This window comes from Staurois parvus, unplaced genomic scaffold (assembly GCF_062004578.1).
Source record: "Staurois parvus isolate SC_StPar_1 unplaced genomic scaffold, SC_StPar_1.0 ptg000059l, whole genome shotgun sequence".
Classification (NCBI taxonomy): Eukaryota; Metazoa; Chordata; class Amphibia; order Anura; family Ranidae; genus Staurois; species Staurois parvus.
Window position 1 is genome coordinate 3,819,019 of NW_028317855.1, and position 22,963 is coordinate 3,841,981.

A 22,963-nucleotide genomic window follows, 5' to 3' on the forward strand; every position below is an offset into this window, starting at 1 on the left:
TAGCGCTTACGTGGAACCACTGACTAGGCTAGATACTGAGCCACGGGGTTCAGAAAAGAACTGTCAAAAGTCCTGCGTAACAAGGTAATAGAACGTTATAAAGATGGAAAAGGACATAAAAAGATGTCCAAAGCCTTGAATATGCCAATAGGTACTGTTAAATCACCTATTAACAAGTGGAAAGTTTGGGGATCTCTTGATACCAAGCCAAGGTCAGGTAGACAAAGAAAGATTGCAGCCATAACTGACAGAAGAATTGTCTGGGATTCAAAGAAAAACCCACAGGCAACCTCAAAAGAAATACAGGCTGCTCTGGAAAAAGATGGAGTGGTTGTTTTTAAGGAGTACAATACGGTGATACTTGAACAAAAATGAGCTGTTTGGTCGAGGTGCCAGAAAGAAGCTTTTACTGCACCAATGCCACAAAAAATCCCGGTTACAATATGCCTGACAACACCTTGACATGCCTAACCAGGCCTTTTTGTGTCATTGATGCAGTAAAGGCTTCTTTCTGGCACCTCGACCATGCAGCTCATTTTTGTTCAAGTGTCATCTTATTGTGCTCCTTCAAAACAACTACACTGTCTTTTTTCCAGAGCAGCCTTTATTTTTCTTGTGGTTACCTATGGGTTTCCTTTGTATCCCGAACAATTCTTCTGGCAGTTGTGGCTGCAATCTTTCTTAGTCTACCTGTACTTGGCTTGGTATCAAGAGGTCCCTGAATTTTCTACTTCTTAGTGGAAGTGATGACTGGCATATTCAAGGCTTTGGACATTTTTTTATATCCTTTTCCATCTTTATAAAGTTCCATTACCTTGTTACGCAGGACTTTTGACAGTATCTAGCCTAGTCAGTGGTTCCACGTAAGAGGTAACAAACTCTTTGACTATTTATACATTGACACTAATTGCAATTTAAAAAAAACACAGATGTGGGACATTAACCTCTAATTGGCATTTTAACCCTTGTGTGTCTATACCAAGGCCAAACATTCCAGGGTATGTAAACTTTTGATCATGGCCATTTGGGTGATTTCTGTTATCATGATTTAAAAAGGAGCCAAACAGCTGTTTGATAATAAATGGCTTCATATGATCATCATCCTTCAATAAAAAAGCATTTTTTGGCAGGATCAGTCATATTTTCAATATCAATGCAAAATTTCACAGTTTCTGCCAGGGTATGCAAACGTTTGAGCACAACTGTATGTAATGTACATATTTTAGAAGTCAGAAGTATATACAGCCCAGTGCACAGTACCCCTTCTGATTCTTTTCACAACCACCATCTTATACATTGCACAGCTGTACCACCTATGCGCATACATGCATAAATACACACTGCACACAATTGTGCTCAAAATTTTGCATACTCAGAAATTGTGAAATGTTGGCATTTATATTGAAAATATGATTGATCATGCTAAAAAAAACTTGTTTAAGGATAGTGAGCATATGAAGCCATTTATTATCACATAGTTGTTTGGCTGCTTTTTAAATCATGATAACAGAAATCACCCAAATGGCCCTGATCAAAAGTTTACATACCCTGGAATGTTTGGCCTTGGTACAGACACACAAGGGGGTTGATTTACTGAAGACAAAGAGCAAGTGCACTTTGAAGTGCACTGCAGGTGCTGTTACTCTAGATCTGAGGGGAACATGCATTTTTGCTTGCACATGATTGGATGAAAGAAATCAGAGCTTTGCCTCATTTCAGAGCTTCCACTCAGATCTAAAGCAACTGCACTTGAAGTGCACTTGCAGTGCACAGTATATTTGCCTTTAGTAAATCAGCTCCATTACGTTTGTTGGATCTCACGTGGATGCACTGAGCTGGCTAGATACTGAGCCATGGGGAGCATAAAAGAACTGTCAAAAGACCTGCGTAACAAGGTCATGGAAATTTATAAAGATGGAAAAGGATATGAATATGGCAGTCAGTCCTGTTCAATCACCTATTAAAAAGTGGAAAATTCGGGAATCTTTTGATACCAAGACAGGCTCGGGTAGACCAAGAAAGAATGCAGCCACAACTGCCAGAAGAATTGTCCGGGATACAAAGAAAAACCCACAGATAACCTCAGGATAAGTTCAGGTTGCTTTGGAAAAAGACGGTGTGGTAGATTCAGGGAGCACAAAACAATGAAACTTGAACAAAAATAGGCTGTACAGTCAAGTTGCTAGAAAGAAGCCTTTACTGCACCAATGTCACAAAGAAGCCTGGTTAAAATATGCCCAACAACACCATTACACTCCTCACAACTTCTAGCACACTGTAATCTGGAGTGACGAGACCAAAACAGAGCTTTATGGTCACAACTATAAGTGCTATGTTTGGAGAGGGGTCAACAAGGTCTATAGTGAAAAGAATACCATCCCCACTGTAAAGAATGGTAGTGGCTCACTGATGTTTTGGATTGGTGTGAGCTCTAAAGGCATAGGGAATCCTGTGAAAATTGATGCCAAGATGAATGCAGTATGTTATCACAAAATACTGGCAGACTATTTGCATTCTTCTGCATGAAAGTGTGGGACGCTCTTGGACTTTCCAGAACAACAATGACCCTAAGCCAGGGCACGACAAATCTTGGTAGCCGTGGCAACTATAAATTGCATCCTTGACGCTTGGGGTTGGACAGCTGTCCACTGGCAGGCACTGGGATGCCACTCTTAATTAAATGTTTCTCTTTGCTATGATCACATGTCTGGGAGGGGGCCACATGGAGCATGTGTGGGTCCCCTGTGTTGTGCTGATCATATGTATTATATGGTATGAGGGGGCTGTACTGTGTGATATGGGGGGAGCTGTACTTTGTGCTAAAGGGGGGCTGTATTGTATTATATGGGAGGGGCTGTACTGTGTGATATGAGGGGGGCTATGGGGTATGATAGGGAGGGCTGTACTGCAGGGCTCAACAAATCCCAGGTCTCCCTGATGCTTGGGCTTTTGTCAGCCGTCTGCTGTTGTGCATAGGGATGCTGATTTATTGATCCAGGGATTTGAAATGTCTGCAGCTTAATCTCCTATCCATACCTCTCAGTGTACAGACGAGGCATTCTAATTGGTCAGCTCCAATACATGGACAGCGCTGATCAATCTGAATCTGTCTAGCTGGTCCTGTCAGTGCTGGGAGGAGAGGAGAGAAAGCCGCGGAGATTTCAAATCCCCGAACCAGTGAAGCTACGTCCCTGGCTCCTAACTTTTTTAGTCGGCTTCTAGATTCAAAGCAAATTTGTCAAGCTATGCCCTAAGCACAAAGGCAAGTTGACCCTGCAGTGGTTACAGCAGAAAAAGGTGAAGGGTCTGGAGTGGCCATCACCGTCTCCTGACCTTAAAGCTGAACTCTGGGATGCAGAACAAATCGCACAATCTGTACACTGACCTATCTAAAACTATCAAAACAGTGCCTTGAAAAAGTATTCATACCTCTTGAAACTTTCCACATTTTGTCATGTTACAACCAAAAAGGTAAATATATTTTATTGGGATTTTATGTGAGAGACCAACACAAAGTGGCACATAATTGTGAAGTGGCAGGAAAATGATAAATAGTTTTCATATTTTTTTTACAAATATCAGAAAAGTGTGGCATGCATTTGTATTCAGCCCCCTTTACTCTGAAACCCCTAAAATCTAGTAGAACCAATTGCCTTCAGAGGTCACCTAATTTATAAATAGAGTCTTAACTGTGTGTAATTTAATCTCAGTATAAATACAGCTGTTCTGTGAAGCTCTCAGAGGTTTGTTAGAGAACATTGATGAACAAACAGCATCATGAAGGGGGAATCAATGGTGGGGAGTACAACTGGGGGAATCAATGGTGAAGAAGGATCTTGGAGTTTTGGGAGATCATAAGCTTAATAATGGCATGCAATGCTAGGCCGCTTTTTCTAAAGCGAGTAAAATCCTCTCTTGTATTAAAAGAGGTATAGACTCCAGAGAGAGAGATATCATTTTACCCCTGTACAAATCATTAGTAAAACCTCATCTGGAATATGCAGTTCAGTTTTGGGCACCAATTCACAAAAAGAACGTTGGGGAACTGGAGAAAGTGCAGAGAAGGGCAACCAAACTGATGACATGGAGGAGCACAGCTATGAGGAAAGATTAAAGAAATTGAATATATTCTTTCTTGAGAAGAGCAGATTAAGGAGGGATAAGATCAACAGGTATAAATACATCAGGGGTTCATATAGTGAACTCATAGTAGAGTTATTCACTTTAAGATCATCACAGAGGACAAGGGGGCACTTTATACTTCTGGATGAAGAGAGATTTAATCTTCAAATTTGGAATGGTGTCTTTATAGTGAGAGCTGTGAAAATGTGGAATAGACTCCCTCAAGAGTTGGTTCTGGCCAGCTCAGTTGATTGCTTTAAAAAAAAAGGCCTGGATTATTTCCTAGATACAAAGAATATAACTGGATACTAACATTTATAGGTAAAGTTGATCCAGAGATGTGATAGATATTTTTAACGTTGTGAACTTCTGATAGGGGTCTAAATCTCAATTCCTGCAATTTATTTACCATCTGTTTCATCACCCCACCACCCCCATTTTGAAGCATTCCTGTAGGGGTTTATGGCAGTATGGCCACCTGACTGAATAAGCACTGGAGCCGTAATTTCTAACACCTCCTAGGAAGTATTGTCATAGATCTTCCTGCGGGAACTGGCTTCAAAGGAGGTATGCTTTGCTGGACATTGGCCTATCATAAATTTCATCTGATGAGCTACAGTTGGCCGATATCTTTCACAAGTCACAGAGCCCCCTTTGAACTGAAGTGGCAAAATACTGGAACTTATTGAAGGGTGTGCCTTTACCTGAAATGGAGGAGGTATAAAAGTAAGCCATTGCTCTCTTTCTGTCCTTTTTGGAGCCCAGGTGTCTGAGGACATCAGGATGTCTGCGTAATGTACCACCATTGTTCTATGTTTCTCTCCTGTAACTTTCTTTCCTATATTCATCTCTATACTGGTAATATACTGTATATTTTATACTTTAACATAAATTTTTGGTGTAGTATCATATCCTCTGTATTTGATTTGATTAATAACTACTTTTCTTCAATGTAAATAAATTCGATTTTTTTTCTTTTTATTCAGCAAAGTGGTTATTGGTTATTAATAATCTATAAGTAAGAGAGAGGCAACAAGGCCTGATTCTGATGTGGACAAAAGGTGTTAATCACTTATTAGATATATAATCTTAGATAGAACCAAGGGAATAAGTGAGGTAGCAAAGTTGCCAAAACAGGGAATATCCGATTTGCCTCTCTTGGGATCAGGAAGGAATTTTTTGCCCTGCAGTAAATTGGGTCATGCTTTACTGGTTTTTTTTGCCTTCCTCTGGTTAAACTGTTGATATAGGATTATAACTTTTTGTTGTTGTTGTACTAAATGGACTTTTCTCATTTTTCCACCCGACTAACTATGAAGGCCACCATACAGGTCAGGGATAAAGTTGTGAAATTTAAAGCAGGGTTAGGTTGTAAAAAAAATCCCAAGCTTTGCACATCTGTCACGTACCTTACTTGTGAGCCTGACGGCAGAGGAAGGCCTCTCGTACGGCTCCAGCTCAAGGGCCACTGAAGGTGGGACCACAACCGCAAGAGCATGCGGGGTATGAGTGCCTGGTCAGTTCTGTAGTCTCTGCGGGAATTGCTGGTACTTCGCTGGCAGATGGGATGGCTGGACTGGCTGGCAGCAGAGCAGGCTGGAAGCAGGCAGATGTCACATCTGAACTGGCTGGTGGCAGAGCAGACTGGTAGCAGACTGTATGCAGGGTCAGACAAGCCAGGGTGGTAACAGATAAGTGTGTCAGACATGAACTTCAGGCAGAAGAGTGGTCGGGTCACAAGCCAGGGTCCAAGAAACAAGCTGGGGTGAATCACAGGTAATCACCCACAGGAATACAGGAGGAGGAGCTGCAGATCAGACAGCAATTCTTTAGTGCAGCTGATGCACCTTTTATAGGCCAGTGGGCGCCAGAATTAGCCAATGCACATTTCAATGCGCATACGTTCGCTCATATGTGTGCACCTGCGCGTTCGCGTGCAGCTACAAGCCTCAGCTATGCCATGACCAACATATCCCTGACAACATTATTATTATTATACAGTATTTATATAGCGCCAAAGGGTATGCTCAGCGCTGTACAGTAGCAAGGGGGACAGAACATGAGACAAGACAGTAACAATACAATACACAAGGGGTTCGAGGGCCCTGCTCTTTCGAGCTTACAATCTAGGAGGGAGGGGAAGGTGGTACAGGAGGAAATGGCTGTGGGGGATGGAGTGGTGGAAGGAGTGGAGGAGGTTAGTTGTTAGGTGAGGTCAGGTGTTAGGTGAGGTTGGGGTAGGCTTGCCTGAAGAGGAGGGTTTTCAGGGTGCACCTGAAGGTGAGGAGGGTAGGTGACAGTCTGATGGGTTGGGGTAGGGAGTTCCAGAGGATGAGAGAAGTCCTAGAGAAGTCCTGCAATCGAGCGTGGGAGGAGGAGACCAGGGAGCTAGAGAGCAGAAGGTCCTGTGAGGAGCGGAGGGCACGAGTAGGGTAGTATTTGGGTATCAGGTCGGTTATGTAGTTTGGGACGGCGTTGTGAATGGCTTTGTAGGTCAGAGTTTGCAGTTTGAATTTGATGCGTTGGGCAATCGGGAGCCAATGAAGGGATTTGCAGAGGGGGGAGGCAGATGTGGAGCGGTTGGTGAGGTGGATGAGTCTAGCCGCTGAGTTTAGGATCGACTGGAGTGGGGATAGTGTTTGTTTGGGTAGGCCAGTGAGAAGGGAATTGCAATAGTCCAGGCGTGAGAGGGAGTGTACGAGTTGTTTGGTGGTGTCTGGGGTGAGGAATGTGCATATCTTGGAAATGTTGCGGAGGTGGAGCCTGCAAGATCTAGATAGCAGTTGGATGTGGGGTAGGAAGGAGAGGTGGGAGTCCAGGGTGACACCCAGGACTTTGGCGTGTGGGGTGGGAGAGATGGTGGCGTTGTTAGTAGTGATGGAGAGGATGGGGGGGGGGGTGGAAGACCTGGAGCTCGGTTTTGGATAAGTTAAGTTTGAGGAAATGGAGGGACATCCACTCTGATATGTCGTTTAGTAGGTGGGCGATGCGGGCAGAGAGTGAGGGGGTGAGGTGGGGGGTGGAGAGGTAAATTTGGGTGTCGTCGGCATAGAGGTGGTAATTGAAGCCATGGGAGTGAATACGTTTTCCAAGGGAGGAGGTATAGATAGAAGAGGGGCCCGAGGACAGAGCCTTGGGGGACCCCGACAGAGAGGGAGGGGGAGGTGGCAGTGTTGTAGGTGACGCTGAAGGAGCGTTGGGAAAGGTAGGAGGAGGACAAGGAGAGAGCAGCATCCCTGATGCCAAGGGAGTGCAGTTTGGCAAGGAGGAGAGGGTGGTCAACAGTGTCGAAGGCCGCGGAGAGGTCGAGGAGCAGGAGGATAGAATAGTGGGCTTTGGCGGTTAGCAGGTCGTTGGTGATTTTAAGTAGGGCGGTTTCGGTGGAGTGCAGGGGACGGAAGCCAGACTGTAGGGGGTCAAGGAGGTTATCAGTGAGGTTGGTGTTTAGGTGATTGTAGGCTAGGCGCTCAAGGAGCTTGGAAGTGAAAGGCAGCAGGGAGATGGGTCTAAGGTTGTTAAGGTTAGTGGGGTCAAGGGAGGGTTTTTTGAGTATGGGGATGATGTGTGCGTGCTTTAGAGGGGAGGGGAAGGTGCCGGTGGAGAGGGAGAGATTGAAGATGTGGGTGAGGGAGCGAATGATGGAGGGTGGGTGACTAGAGGAGCTGTGAGGGGATAGGGTCCAGGGGGCAGGTGGTGAGGCGGGCTTCATTGAAGACCTTAGAGACCTTAGGGGTAGTTGGGCTGAAGGAGCGGAGTGTTGGGGAGGTGGTGGTGTGCGGGGCATTAGGTATAGTGGGGGGTAGTGCGGCTATGAGGTCGGGGGAGGGGAGGGTTGAGGGGTTAAAGGAGGGCGGGAGGCTGGGTGGAGAGGTGGATTGTGAGTTGACAGTGTCCTTACGGATTGCGTCAATCTTGTTTTGGAAGTTATTGGAAATTGCGTGGGCGGTGAGTGAGGTGCTGGGTGGAGGTGGGGGGGAGAGAGCAGGGATTTGAAAGTGGAGAAGAGCAGGCGAGGACAGGTGGAGAGGGTGTTGATAAGGGTTATGAAATAGGCTTGCTTGGCGGCGTGGAGGGAGGTTGTGTAGGCGAGGTAGGCGGCTTTATAGAGGGAGAACGCGCAAAGGGATCTGGTTTTGCGGCATAAGCGCTCCAGCGCGCGACTGTGTCATTTGAGGCATTTCGTGTGGTCGTTTTGCCAGGGTTGAAGCGGTCGGGGTCTAATGCTACGTGTGGTTAGCGGTGCCAGGGAGTCAAGGGCATCTCACAGAGCACTGTTCAATCCATCATCCGAAAATGGAAAGAATATGGCACAACCACAAACCTACCAAAATATGGCCGTCCACCTAAAACGACAGGCCGGGCAACGAGAGCATTAAGAGGCCCATGGTAACTCTGGAGGAGCTGCAAAGATCCACAGCTCAGGTGGGAGAATCTGTCCACAGGACAACTATTGTGCACTCCACAAATCTGGCCTTTATGGAAGAGTGGCAAAAAGAAAGCCATTGTTGAAAGAAAGCCATAAGAATTCCCATTTGCGGTGTGTGAGAAGCCACACACCAAATGTGGAAGAAGGGGCTCATGTCAGATGAGACCAAAATTGAACGTTTTGGCCTAAAAGCAAAACAGTATGTGTGGCAGAAAACTAACACTGCACATCACCCTGAAAACACCATCCCCGCTGTGAAACATGGTGGTGGTAGCATCATGTTGTGGGGATGCTTTTCTTCAGCAGGGACAGGGAAGCTGGTCAGAGTTGAATGGGAAGATGGATGGAGCCAAATACAAGGCAATCTTAGAAGAAAACCTATTCGAGTCTGCAAAAGACTTGAGTCTGGGGTGGAGGTTCACAACCCTACACAACAACCCTAAACATACAGCTAGAGCTACAATGGAATGGTTTAGATCAAAGCATAGTAATGTGTTAGAATGGTCCATTCAAGTCCAGACCTCAATCCAATTGAAAATCTTTGGCAAGACTTGAAAATTGCTGTTCACAGATGCTCTCCATCCAATCTGACAGAGCTTGAACTATTTTGCAAAGAAGAATGGGCAAAAAGTTCACTCTCTAGATGTGCAAAGCTGGTAGATACATCCCCAAAAAGACTTGCAGCTGTAACTGCAGTAAAAAGTGGTTTTACAAAGTATTGACTTAGGGGGGCTGAATACAAATGCACGCCACACTTTTCAGATATTTGTAAAAAAATGTTGAAAACCATTTATCATTTTCCTTACACTTCACAATTATGTGACACTTTGGGGTTTATTTACTAAAGCTGGAGAGTGCAAAATCAGACTCACTTCTGCATAGAAACCGATCAGCTTCCAGGTTTCATTGCCAAAGCTTCATTGAACAAGCTGAGGTTAGAAGCTGATTGGTTTCTATGCAGAAGGGAGTCTGATTTTGGACTCTCCAGCTTTAGTAAATAAACCCCTTTGTGTTGGTCTATCACATAAAATCCTAATAAAATACATTTACGTTTTTGGTTGTAACATGATGTGAAAAATTTCAAGGGGTATGAATACTTATACAAGACACTGTATTTAGTAGGTAGTTTACAAACCTCCACATTCAGTAGAAAAATAGATTGAAATTTCCGACATAATCTCTCCAGTTCAAAATTAGCAGCTTCAGCCGCCTCTGGGAGGAGGTACAAATCCATACATGCATATCAAATCCTGCTTTCTCAGATTGGAAAAACTCAGCAGATTTAATGAAGGAATTGCAGATTATAATGGGAGGACGTGATATCAGAAGTGCCCCAGAAAATGTCAGATTCAAAAAGGGGTGATGGTCCAATCTTACAGTGAATATCTCTCCTTGTATAAAGCTGCATGCAATTGTCCTGATACACTGTATCTCCTGATGACAGTAGGTTTTTTGTACTCTATGGCCAATAAGTGCATCTTTGTTGAATACTATACCAAAATTTCACAAAGAATTGAAAGTTCATACCAAAGGCTAATAAATATATAACTGGACTGGGTTCAGGAGGCCACTCAAGACAATAGACCTAACAAAGAGAATCTCTGAGGGAGTTAAGAATGAAGTGAAGGTGAGATATGGAGGTAGATGATATACAGTAAATGCAAAACTACAGGACATGTAATGAAGGAATGCAAATTGGCTAGGACGGGTGTCGGCAACCCGCGGCTCCAGAGCCGCATGCGGCTCTTTTTCACCTTGGCTGCGGCTCCGGAGCACACTGGCCACCAGGTGACAGGCAATAGGGTCTTCTGTGTGCCGGGCGCCCGCTCCCCTCCCTCCTCTCGGGCAGCCGCCCCAAAAGTCAGGACTCTGCAGCTAGCCCAGCAATGGGCAAACTACGGCCCGGCGGACCTTTTAATCCGGCCCGCGGAGCGTGGCAAACATTGGCTGTCAGGATGTAGGCGGGGCAGCGTGACGAACTCCTCTCCTCTCACAGTCCGCCCTGAAGACCGGAACGGCGCGGGAACACGGCGAGAGGAACGCGCGGAGCAAAGGTAAGTGAATTGACACAATATGGGGAATGAATTACTATAGGGGGGATGAATTACTATATGGGGGATGAATTACTATATGGGGGATTAATTACTATGGGGGATGAATTACTATATGGGGGATGAATTACTATGGGGGATGAATTACTATATGGGGGATGAATTACTATGGGGGATTAATTACTATATGGGGGATGAATTACTATGGGGGATGAATTTTCAGTTTTAAAAATGTGACTCTCAAAATAAATTTCAATCGTGGTTTTGGCGAGATTTGGCTCAGTTGAAAAAAAAGTTGCCCACCACTGACCTAAGGCTATGATTGTGATTATGACGATACACTGTGGCCCTGATTAACCCTTTGCTTACTGGGCCCTTAAACCCCCTTCATGACCAGAGCGCTTTTTGCAATATATGCAGTGTCGGATTTGTTTTAAATGTTGCAATGGTTTTGCGGCTCCCAGTCTTTTTTTCCCTGTCGGAAACGGGTCCAAGTGGCTCTTTATGTCTTAAAGGTTGCAGACCCCTGGGCTAGGAGATCTGCATGTGATGAAGAGATAAGGGCTGGTAAGAAAGAATAGTAAAAGCCTGTATCAGATAAAGTGACAGCATTACTGAACAAAGAACCTGGTGTTGCAATATATGCTTCTGTTTTGAGATAACTATAAAAGTATCAGAAGAAATGACAGAAACCCAGAGGAATTTAAAGTCCCACTTTCACACATTACCTACTTTAAGCAATAGGAAAGTCAACCCCGATTTTGTCCATAGTATGTCATCTTGAGAGGAACAAAGGTGGCGGATCATGTATTCAGGTAGGGGGCTTTCACCAAGTATTCTTTTGGGTACAATCATCAGTTTAATTACTATCAAGCTAGAGAAGGATCTGGATGGCAAACAAATTTTCCTTAAGTGGTTAGGTGGACAGCTAGTAACTTCGGAGCAATCATTATCTGTGCCCATAGTCAATGGAAGATTATGTGTGGAACACAGTCTTTTTACCAAAGACTATTTTTGGCTCTGATGTCGGGGGAGCACGTACTTATTTTTGATCTTTGCAGCTGGGTACTGTGGAAGGGGTCTATCTACAACTAGGTGCACATTATTGTGGACAGCTGTGGAATAACATCAGTTAAGACCTCTGAGATCCTCAGTGCACAGGCATTATTGAAAAACAGATGACGAATTACTGGCTGAAATCTTGTGGCAATATGACAAAGTGTGGGCAAAATCTATGACTCTGTGGTGAAGTATCAATATTATTAAAGCTGATCCTCCACTGCAAAAACAATACAAGAGTACATCTGAGTCTACCCCATACATAAAGTGTACAGTGGAGAATTAATTGGCACTTAATGTCATTGAAGAATGTCAGTTCAAAACAAATGCAGTCCTATAGCCAGTAAAAGTAGAGACCCACTTTAGGGTCCTAAACAGGTGTCATGATCGCGGTGTCAGACCCCAGACCTTCTCACCAAACTCGTGACTGAAGGACTAGCCGATCTAAAAACCACGATGTCATGTGCGTAACAATGCCACACCCAGCTGCACCCTGCACAACGATTTTCCAGCTAATTGGATCACAATCGATGTACCAGTAGCCTGAGCAATTGTTACTGGGTCAGGTTAATTACGCAATTAACCCTTCACACTGCCACCACCTCCTTTTTGTACAGAGAAAGAGGAAACTCGGTGATATCAGCTAAAACACTATAATGGTTGAGATAATCATCTGCATAATACAGTCACCGCAGGCCGATTATGCAGATGGTTGAACAAACACAGTAGCATTCTCTTTAGAGGCAGGAATTTGTAAATTGCAATAAAGCGCTATAGAAACAGTTCAACACTTTCAGAAGGAAAGATTTATTACTAAACGGTCAAACAGGTGCAATAAAAATATTTACAGAAAAAGATGTAACTAAGATATATATATAAACATACAGAGATCAACAGCACAGCAAAGAGATATCAGAGAGAGATGAAAGGGTTAAGGTTATTAACAAAGTCCTGGGTTAGCAGATCCAAGTTTCAGAGCAAAAGGGCACGGGTCTCCCCAGGTGGTATTGATGTTAAAATGGGAGACGTCTTCAACTCAGCTCTCTTAGGCCTGACAGCCTATTTTGTAGTTCCCCAGCAGGGGGTGTCTCTGAAGTCAAGGACCAATACACCGTTTAGGGCATGTAGGTATGGGTGGATACTTCAACTAGAGCCAAAATCTCCCTTAACTCATATTTTGGCCCATAACATTCCATCTGCACAAGTGACATTCCACCCGCGGGTAGATTATTAGGCAGACATGTCTGAGGATTGATTAGATATGAATTATGAAATTATACACTGAACGGTTTACGAGATCTATTTTTCGGCTTTCCTATGTATTCGAGTGACCTACCAAACTGTTCGCCTTCTCGTGGCCAATCTGATGATATGTCCGGTTTTTATGTAAGTCTCTCATATTCCAAGATATGAGACATAGGGGAAAAATTGATTTTTTAAAAGTGTTAGCTGGTCTCGCCTTCCTTGGAATGTCTTGAACTCTGGGGAAAGCTTGCCTTATCTTATATGAGGTGTTACATTTTACAGGTTCTTCGGACAGCTAGGCCCCAGCTCCCTTGGGGACTTTATAGCTCCTGGCCCCCTGCTGGGCCCTGGCCTCCTGTGACACTCCTACACACATACACACTGGCCAAATGTCGCTGGGACTCTCAGAAAGGGAGGGGGAGAATGAGGGGGAAATATATTTGTCAGGATGGTTAACCCCTTTGCCAAGATGGAGGTTGAAGCCAAAATGGTTGAACCGCGTCCATCTCTGGGTATACGCTGTTACAGGTGTAACCATCTGTTAGTAGCTAAAATGCCAGCCCTGATAACAGCATTCAAGCCCTATGCAACAGTTTACAAATTACTAATGATAAAGACCTATTACCTATTATGTACTAAGCATATACAGAACCACATACAGTCATACCAATTAATTACTCCCAGATATGCACAGAAATGTATGGATCTTCTTTCGGGACTCTTATTTCTGAGGAATAACTAAGAGAAGACAGATGTATTCAGCACTGTACAGGGGAGTATAAGAGCTGGGATGGGTGTTATTAACCACTTGACCTCCAGAAGGTTTTACCCCCTTCATGACCAGAGCATTTTTTTTGTTGTCCAGCACTGTGCTACGTCAGCCAGCAGTTTCTCAGTCATTCAACGCTGTACCCAAATGAAATTTATATAATTTTTGTCACACAAATAGAGCTTTCTTTTGGTGGTATTTGATCACCACTTTTATTTTTTTTATTTTTATTATAAAAAGGAAAAAATACTGGAACTTTTGAATAAAATTTTTTTTATTTTCTATTATAAAACATATCCAATAAAATCAAACTTTTTCCAAAATGTGTTCAGCTACAAATCCCAAAAAGTGTATATTCATTTGTGTGTGTGTTTGTGTGACAGTTATAGAAACTAAATACGTCTTCATCATTTGGTCATTGAAGTCTATGCATCCCAAATAAAGATTATAGTCATGGACACAGAAAGGCTTTTCAAGAACACCAAATTCTGTGTTAGTTTGGATCGTTGTATCTGCGTGATTGAAAGACAGGATGAATACATCTCATTCATCAGTTTCTCCCCTGCAAGTGTGCCAGATATGAGGTCAAAATGTATATAAGTTCTGTGAGAGGGCAACAGGCTGTACATGTAATTTTCAGATTTACGAGGGAAAAGATTGTCATGGGGAGCAGTGGCAAGATAGTTTGGGACTTGGTGTCACCCTTGTTCAGTAAGGGGTACAGCTTATATGTGGACAATTTTTATACAAGCATGCCACAAGACATTTGTACAGTCTTGGAATTGGCTCATGGCACTGTGCGACCTAATCACCAGGGCTTCCCCCAACAGCTTGTAATTACCTGACTTAGAAAGGGGGAGGAAGCCTACTTGAAAAATGATGAATTGGTCGCAGTGAAGTGGAAGGACAAACAGGAAGTTTTCATCCTGTTTCCATTCATGCAGACACGACAGTTCAAATTTGCATGGCAACTGGTGTTGTTGAGAAGCCCTTCTGTGACCACGACTATAACCTTACATGGAAGGGGTGGACTTCAATGACCAGCAGATGAAGTCGTACTTAGTTTCATATAAAGCCAGACGCTGGTACAAAAAAGTGTCTGCATATGTGTTTCAATTGACTCTGTACAGCGCTTTTGTGCTTTACAAAGCAACTGGACGAAGTGGATCCTTCCTAAAATTTAAGTCAGAGAGCAATATGGCCCTTTTGTATCCAGAAGGTGCTGTGGTTCAAACCCCCAACCCAGATGCAGTGAGCCAGCTGCATGAGAGGCATTTTCCTGATGCCATTCCTGGTACCCCCAACCCAAAAGACCCCAAAAAAGATGTGTCTGTTTTGTCCCTCCTGGCCAACCTGTACTGCTTCTGTCGCTACCACACACTAGTGGAGTAATAATATAGGGTACAGCACTGCACAGTCTAGGGTACACATTTACACAGGGTCTCTAAAGATGTTAGGTAGTCAAGAAACTGGCTACAGCATTTTGAGACCCTACAATCACAGTGTCACGATCAGGGGTCAGGCTCAAAGACCAGTTGCTATAGCAGTGGAAATGATCACCTGAAACCAGCAGGATAGGTACACAGGCAGGTCACTGTGGCTGAGGAGTGGGATCACCCGAGGTGCGGAGTCTAAGTACCAACTGGTGTTCACCAGAGCTCCTGATGGTGGAGATGGATTTTGCTGCATGTTAGTACCAGGTTGCGGTCCTCAGGATCACCCCACCAGGAGGTGAGCAAGCGGAGGTCCAGTAGCGTATAAGCAGGTAAGGATCAAATGGAATCATGATCAGTAAACAAGTCAAGGTTAGTAATGAGCAATCGCAGGTTGGGATCATACAGAAGCGTAGTCGAGAACGAGCCAAGAGTCAATAACGAGGGGTAGTAAAATATGGATAATAACAGAGATGATAAGGAGCATGATACTGGCTGGAGTGCACGGTAAACTGGCAAACAGGAAGTGCAAAGACATGGCTTATATCAGGAAGTTTATGGGAGGAGCAAGGGGTTCAAGGTTCATGATAAACAAGGTCAAGGTAGGATCATTCAAATAATTGTCAAGGGAGCTGTCCAGAATTCCAGGTGGCTCAGCAAGAAGAAACATTGACACTCACTGCAGAAGGCCCAGATTCAGACCCATGCTCTGACAGTACCCCCCTCCTCACAGGATGTCCCCTGGACGTCTTAGGACCAGGCTTGTGGGGAAACCTCTGGTGGAATTCTCTTGATAATCAAGGAGCATGAACATTTTCCTCAGGCTACCAAGAATTCTCCTCTTGCCCATATCCTTCCCATTGGACAAGATATTGCAATTTTCTTCTAAACATCCTAGAGTCAAGAATCTTCTCCAGCACATATTCTTCACCCTGTACCTCAAGAGGTGGAGGAGGTGGAAGAATTCTAGCAGAGAAAGGATTTTCATGAAATGGTTTGAATAGTGATACGTGAAAAACAGGGACAATCTTCATACTGTAAGGAGGTTTTAAGTGAAAGGTGACTGGGTTGATCTGAGCAGGAATCTGAAAAGGTCCCACAAACTTTTGGGCCAACTTTGCAGATGGAACATGAACCTTCAGATTTTTGGTTAATAGCCAAACCTTGTTGCTCACATGAAAGGTAGGAAGTAATCTGCGATGTCTGTCGGCAGCCTTTTTATAACATTCCTGAGCCTCCCCCAAAGTCTCGATCAACTTCGCCTGAATCTCCTGCAATGTTGTTAATCTGTTGGCAACAGCAGGAATTTGAGTTGCGATAGGGAGATCAGGAATAAAAACTGGATGATACCCTGTATTGAGGAAAAAAGGGCTTTGGGAGGTGGAGCTATGTTTAGCACTGTTATAGGCAAACTTTGCCATAGATAGTCTACCCAGTCATCTAGAAGATAACTGACAAAACACTGAAGGTACTGCTGCAAAGTTTGATTGGTCCTCTCGGTCTGACCATTAGACTGAGGATGAAAAGCAGAGGACAGGATAACTGTTACCCCTAAAGCTGAACAAAAGCTTTTCCAAAATTTTGATGTAAACTGTACTCCTCTGTCAGATACCACATCATCAGGAATTCCATGTAGTTTAAAAATATCTCAAACCATCAACTCCGCAGTTTGTGCAGCAGAAGGTACCACCTTAACAGGTATAAAATGAGCCATCTTAGTAAGACGGTCGACGACTACCAATATAGTGGTCATTTCTCTTGAGGGAGGTAATTCGACTACAAAGTCCATAGAAATTGACCCCCAAGGTCTTGATGGAACAGGAAGTGGCTGGAGCAACCCCAAAGGAAAAGCTCAGGATGTCTTATGGCGTGCGCACGTCAAACAGGAGGCCACATAGCATTTGATATCTTTCTTATAATTAGGCCACCAGGAAGAACATGACAAAAGTTCATCTGTCTTTGAAATCCCCAAAATGTCCCACAAGTTTAGAGTTATGAACTAATTTGGGGGCTTCCACCTGAGCAGATTCAGGTACATAGAGACGATGTGCTTGAGTCCAAAAGCCGTTCTTGTACTGAAGGTTAATGTCCCTAGGAGGATCATTGAGAAGTGGGTCATTCTCATACCCCTCTTTGAGAAGACTCAAGAATGTCTTCATACTTGTGGCCCCTAGGAAGTTCTTTTGAGTTAGGATTGAACATTCAGATTTGCCTTCCTGGGGAGGCTCAGACAGCATCCTTGATAAGGCATCGGCCTTACCATTCCTTGATCCAGGTCGATATGATATAATTAAATTGAATCTGGAAAAGAATAAAGACCAAAGTGCTTGTCTAGAAGACAATCTCTTGGCCGAGTGAATGAATTCCAGATTTTTATGATCAGTGAGAACAGTTACAGGATGATTAGCCCCTTCTAGCAGATGCCTCCATTCAGAAAAGGCTTCCTTAATTGCCAGTAACTCTTTATTCCCAATGTCGTAATTCTTTTCGGCTGAGGACATCAAACGAGAGAAGTAGGCACAAGGATGAAGCTGCATTTTTTCATCACTTCGCTAAGACAGGATAGCTCCCACGGCAGAGTCAGAAGCATCCACTTCCACTATAAAGGGTAGTTCAGGATCGGGATGTACCAAAATTGTTGCAGAAGTGAAAAGAGTTTTTAGCTTTCCAAACGCAGCCTGTGCCTCAGGGGTCCACACGAAGGGTACCCCTTTCTTGGTCAGCTGTGTAATTGGAGCTATCTAATGAAAGGTTGAATTTCCTTAACATTTCCAGGTGCTGTCCAATCTACCACTTCGATCTTCTTGGGATCCATGCTCACTCCCTCTGGAGAAATGATATAGCCTAAGAACTGGATCTGGGTTTGTTCAAACTCGCATTTCTCCAATTTAATGTAAAGTCTATTCTTCCTTAATCTTTCAAAGACACGTTTGCAGTGCTAATCCCAATTATCGGTAAAGGTTAGAATATCATATGAGAGAGTAGAGTTCACTTTATTTTCTTCAGGAATCAGTGGGGAGATAGACTGGCTAATAGAGTTTATTTGTTCAGGCACAATCACATCAGCCATAGCAATTGTTCTTCTAACTTTGTTAGGACAATTAACTGCATAATGACCAGAGTCCCCACAATATAGACATACTGTAAGTTCTCTGAATGTCTTCTCTCTCTCTCTCCTGAATGGAAATGGATCTCTTGATAGCATCAACCTGCATAGGCTCGGGAGTGTTAGAACCCAGAGACACTTTTGAATCCTGCTGAACAAATGGACTAGCAGAGAGATGCATGCCAGTATTATTTCCAAACATTCCCAGCCTCTCCTTCCTCCTTTCTTTAAGTCTTTGATCAATTTGGATAGATAATTGGATGAATTCCTAAAGATCATTAGGAGTATCTACTCTGGCAAGCTCATCCTTTACCTGTTCAGAAAGCCCTTTGGTGGAACTGGCTTTTTTGTGCTGCAGGGTTCCAAGTGGTATCTGCAATCCAACATCTAAATTTCTGCTGTGTATTCAGTGACAGAGCGTTTACCCTGCCATAGACTATGCAACTTTGCTTCGGCAGTAGCATAATGGTTGAGATCATAAAAAACCTGATTCATCGCAGTCAAAAAGGTATCAAAATTATTCAGAGTGCCACTGTCTTGTTCTATATAAGGGGATGCCCAAGCTAGAGCTTCCCCAGTCAGAAGTCCAATAATAAAGATTACCTTCTTTTTCTCTGAAGGAAATGCAGCAGGGTGCATTTGGAAATATATATGACATTGATTAAGGAAGCCCCTGTAGTGGCGGCGGTCTCCATTAAACTTAGATGGTTGGGGCTGGGGCATATGTGAGTTAGTATCATCTTGGTCCAGCAGTTGTCTCTGCAGAGTATGAATCTCTCCCTGTTGCCTATCCACTATGCTTTCCAGTTTGGCAACTTTTTCTTCACGGGTAGCCTCGAATTCCTGCAGCTCAGCAATTTGCTGCCTAAGAGGAGCAACAACGTTTGCTATAGCGGCCTCCATGTTTGGGCTAGATTATTCTGTCATGATCAGGGGTCAGGCTCAAAGACCAGTTGCTATAGCAGTGGGAAGGCTCACCTGAAACCAGCAGGATAGGTACACAGGCAGGTCACTGTGGCAGAGGAGTGGGATCACCCGAGGTGCGGAGTCTAAGTACCAACTGGTGTTCACCAGAGCTCCTGATGGTGGAGTTGGATTTTGCTGCATGTTAGTACCAGGTCGCGGTCCTCAGGATCACCCCACCAGGAGGTGAGCAAGCGGAGGTCCAGTAGCGTATAAGCAGGTAAGGATCAAATGGAGGCGTTGTCAGTAAACAAGCCAAGGTCGGTAATGAGCAGTAGCAGGTTTGGATCAGGCAGAAGCGAGAAGTCGAGAACAAGGCAAGGGTCAATAATGAGTGGTAGCAAAATATGGATAATAACAGAGACAATAAGTAGCATGATACTGGCTGGAGAGCACAATAATCTGGCAAACAGGAAGTGCAGAGACATGGCTTATATCAGGAAGTTCATGGGAGGAGCAAGGGGTTCAAGTTTCATGATAAACAAGGTCAAGGTAGGATCATCCAAATAATTGTCAAGGGAGCTGTCCAGCATTCCAGGTGTCTCAGCAAGAAGAAACATTGCAACTCACCGCAGAAGGCCCATGTTCGGACCCAAGCTCTGACACACATTCTGGAAAAGTTACAGTTTAAGTCACAAAAAAAGTTAAAAACAAAAAGGAAAAAAAAATCCAAAAATAGTAATTTTTTTGAGTTACTGTTTTATTGTTAACCATTTTCGTTTTCTTTGCAGGAACGCCATTCAGCTGCAGCACCAATCTGTTTATTCTGACAGCAACAGGATGTGCTCTCAGAATATATGTTAATGTATGCAGTGCTGCTGGATGAGATTTATCATCCACAGTTAAAAAAAGAATATATATGCCCAAGCATGGGGGCCTGGGGTGGTCAGTGGGTGGGATCGCTCCTATGCTTTGGCATAAATTTTTTTAAATTTTTTTTGGCAAAGATTTCTTCATCCACATTGACTGATGTGAATGGAGGTATCTGCTAGGTTTTTTTTCTATTCAGCTCATGGGCAAACGTTAGATTGAGGGCAGTAATATTAGCACTAGAGCTCAAGTGTAAATCTAAAGTGGTAGCCTGTAAAGGCTTTTAAAGCATTGCCTATGGATATTAAAAATGTATGAAGTTTGTGGCAGTTGCATGGGGTATAGACAGTTTTAAATCACGTCACGTTTGGGATCTTTTTACTCGGCATAATATCATCTTTTATATTTTACCAAACAAATGGCCAATATATTGTGCTTTTGTGCATTAACAACTTGCCCTTCAGAAGATTTACCCCCTTCATGACCAGGCCATATTTTTCTATTCAGCATTGCACAGCAATTCAACTGGTAATTGAGCAGTCATGCAACACTATACCCAACTGAAGTTCATGTCCTTTTTTTCACACAAATAGAGTTTTTTCTTTTGGTGGTATCTGATCACCAATGGGTTTTTTATTTTTTGTGATATGAACAAAAAAAGACCAAAAATTTTGAAAAAAAAAGATTTTCTATTTTCAGTGACAAAAAATATCCCAAAAACTCAAAGTTAGTCATAAATTTAGGCCAAAATGTATTTTTCTACATGTCTTTTGGTAAAGAAAATCCCAATACACGTATATTAATCGGTTTGTGTGAAAGTTATAGTGTTTACAAACTGGTATATATACTGGCATTTACTCAACTTTTACTTTCTGATTGTCTATCACATTTCGTGAGGTTCTAAAATGCCAGGGCAGTGCAAAAACTCTCCTCTTTGGAAAGTAGACACCCCAAGGAATTTGCTGAGAGGGATATTGAGTCCATGGAAGATTTTATTTTTTTGCCACAAATTTTTGAAAAATGACATTTGTTTTTTTAAAGTTGTGACTTAAATTATATATTGCTCACATATGCCATGGCTATATGGGGAATAATACCCCAAAACACATTCTGCTACTTCTCCCAAGTATGGGGATACCACATGTGAGAGACTTCTTGGCAGCCTATCCATGTACAGGCCCCCAAAATCCAGTGACCACTTTCAGGCTTTCAAAGTGCATATTTCCTCATATCACTTCCTCACTACCTATCACAGTTTCGGAGGCACTAAAATGCCAGAATAGTACAAACACCCCCCCCCCCCCAAATGACCCCTTTTTGGAAAATAGATAACCCAAGGAATTTGATAAGAGGCATGGTGAGTGTTTTGCAGCTATAATATTTGTCACAGTGTTTGGGAAAAGAAAAACAGAAAAAAAATAAATGTTTAATTTCTTTCTTCATTTTACAAAAACTTGTGGCAACAAATGATATCTTGGAGTGTCTACTTGTCAAAAAGAGATAATTGGGGTGGGGGTTGATTCTACTATTCTGGCATTTCAGGGCCAACAGTGGAAGCTTATGCCACACATCACCCACTCTTCTAACCACTTGAAGAACACCTTTTCTGACAGTTTTTCTTTACATGAAAAACCATTTTTTTTGCTAGAAAATTACTTTGAACCCCCAAACATTGTATATTTTTTAAAGCAATGCTCCTAGAGCATACAATGGTGGGTAATATTAAAATTGTGCACTCACCAGATGCGCAGTAGGTAAGTGCAATGATCAACCAGAGGTTCCCTCTTATCCTGGAGAAAAGATACAGCTCACACTGGGTACTCTCCCTCTATGTTGGGATGGTGCCTATAGAGGTCTTCTCTAGTTGTGGGCTGCAGTGGGGGTCAGCAAATTGTGTCCCTCTCCTCTGGGCCTTAGGGATGGTCACCTATGGATCCTGGGGGGTTAAATGCTCGACGTGGAGCAAAGAATAGTATCCATATTGCAGTATGTTGAGTAATCAAATAATTTATTGTGGATGAAAAATTAAAAGTTGTAAACACACATGATAAAATCAGGAGTAGCATAGGGCGGAAAAACGGCCCACAACTAGAGAAGACCTCTATAGGCGCCATCCCAACATAGAGGGAGAGTACCCAGTGTGAGCTGTATCTTTTCTCCAGGATAAGAGGGGACCTCTGGTTGATCATTGCGCTTACCTACTGCGCATCTGGTGAGTGCGCAATTTTAATATTTCCTACACGACACCAAGTTTTATGCCTTGATGGGAATATTGGAGTCACCTGCTCGTTTATAACTTCCCTAAAATAACAGAGAACTGTCACATAATATTTTGTGGACTTTTATCAACACTGTTCTAACATATTTACCGTTACGAATTTATGGTGAGCCTCAGGCATATCTATGTATATATATTCATTGTTTATTAGCGCTGCACTCTTTGTTTATTGAACATTTTAGAAGGTTTTTAGGTTTCCTTTTAGTGCATTTGCTGCTTCAATTTTTTGCTCCTAGCGCTCGCTGAACCATTTTATATATGTTTGCATACAATGGTGGGTGTTGCAATTTTTAAGTCACACAGTATTTGTGCAATTTTTCAATTGCAAATTTTTGGGAAAAAATACACTTTTTGAATTTTAATGCACAAAAACATAATATATTGACCAATTGTTTGATAAAATATAAAAGATGATGTTATGCTGAATAAACAGATACCAAACATGACATGCTTTAAAATTGCACATGCCCATGCAACGGCGACAAACTACGTACATTTTTAATATCGTTAGGCAACACTTTAAAAGTCTTTACAGGTCACTACCTTATATTTACACAGGAGGTCTAGTGCTAGAATTACTGCCCTAAAACTGACATTCGCAGTCACATGCATGGTACAATCTCTGCTTACATACTGACAAGGGACCGACACTTGCGATTGCCTTTGTGCATGAGCACGAGAATCAGGGCAGGGGTGATTTT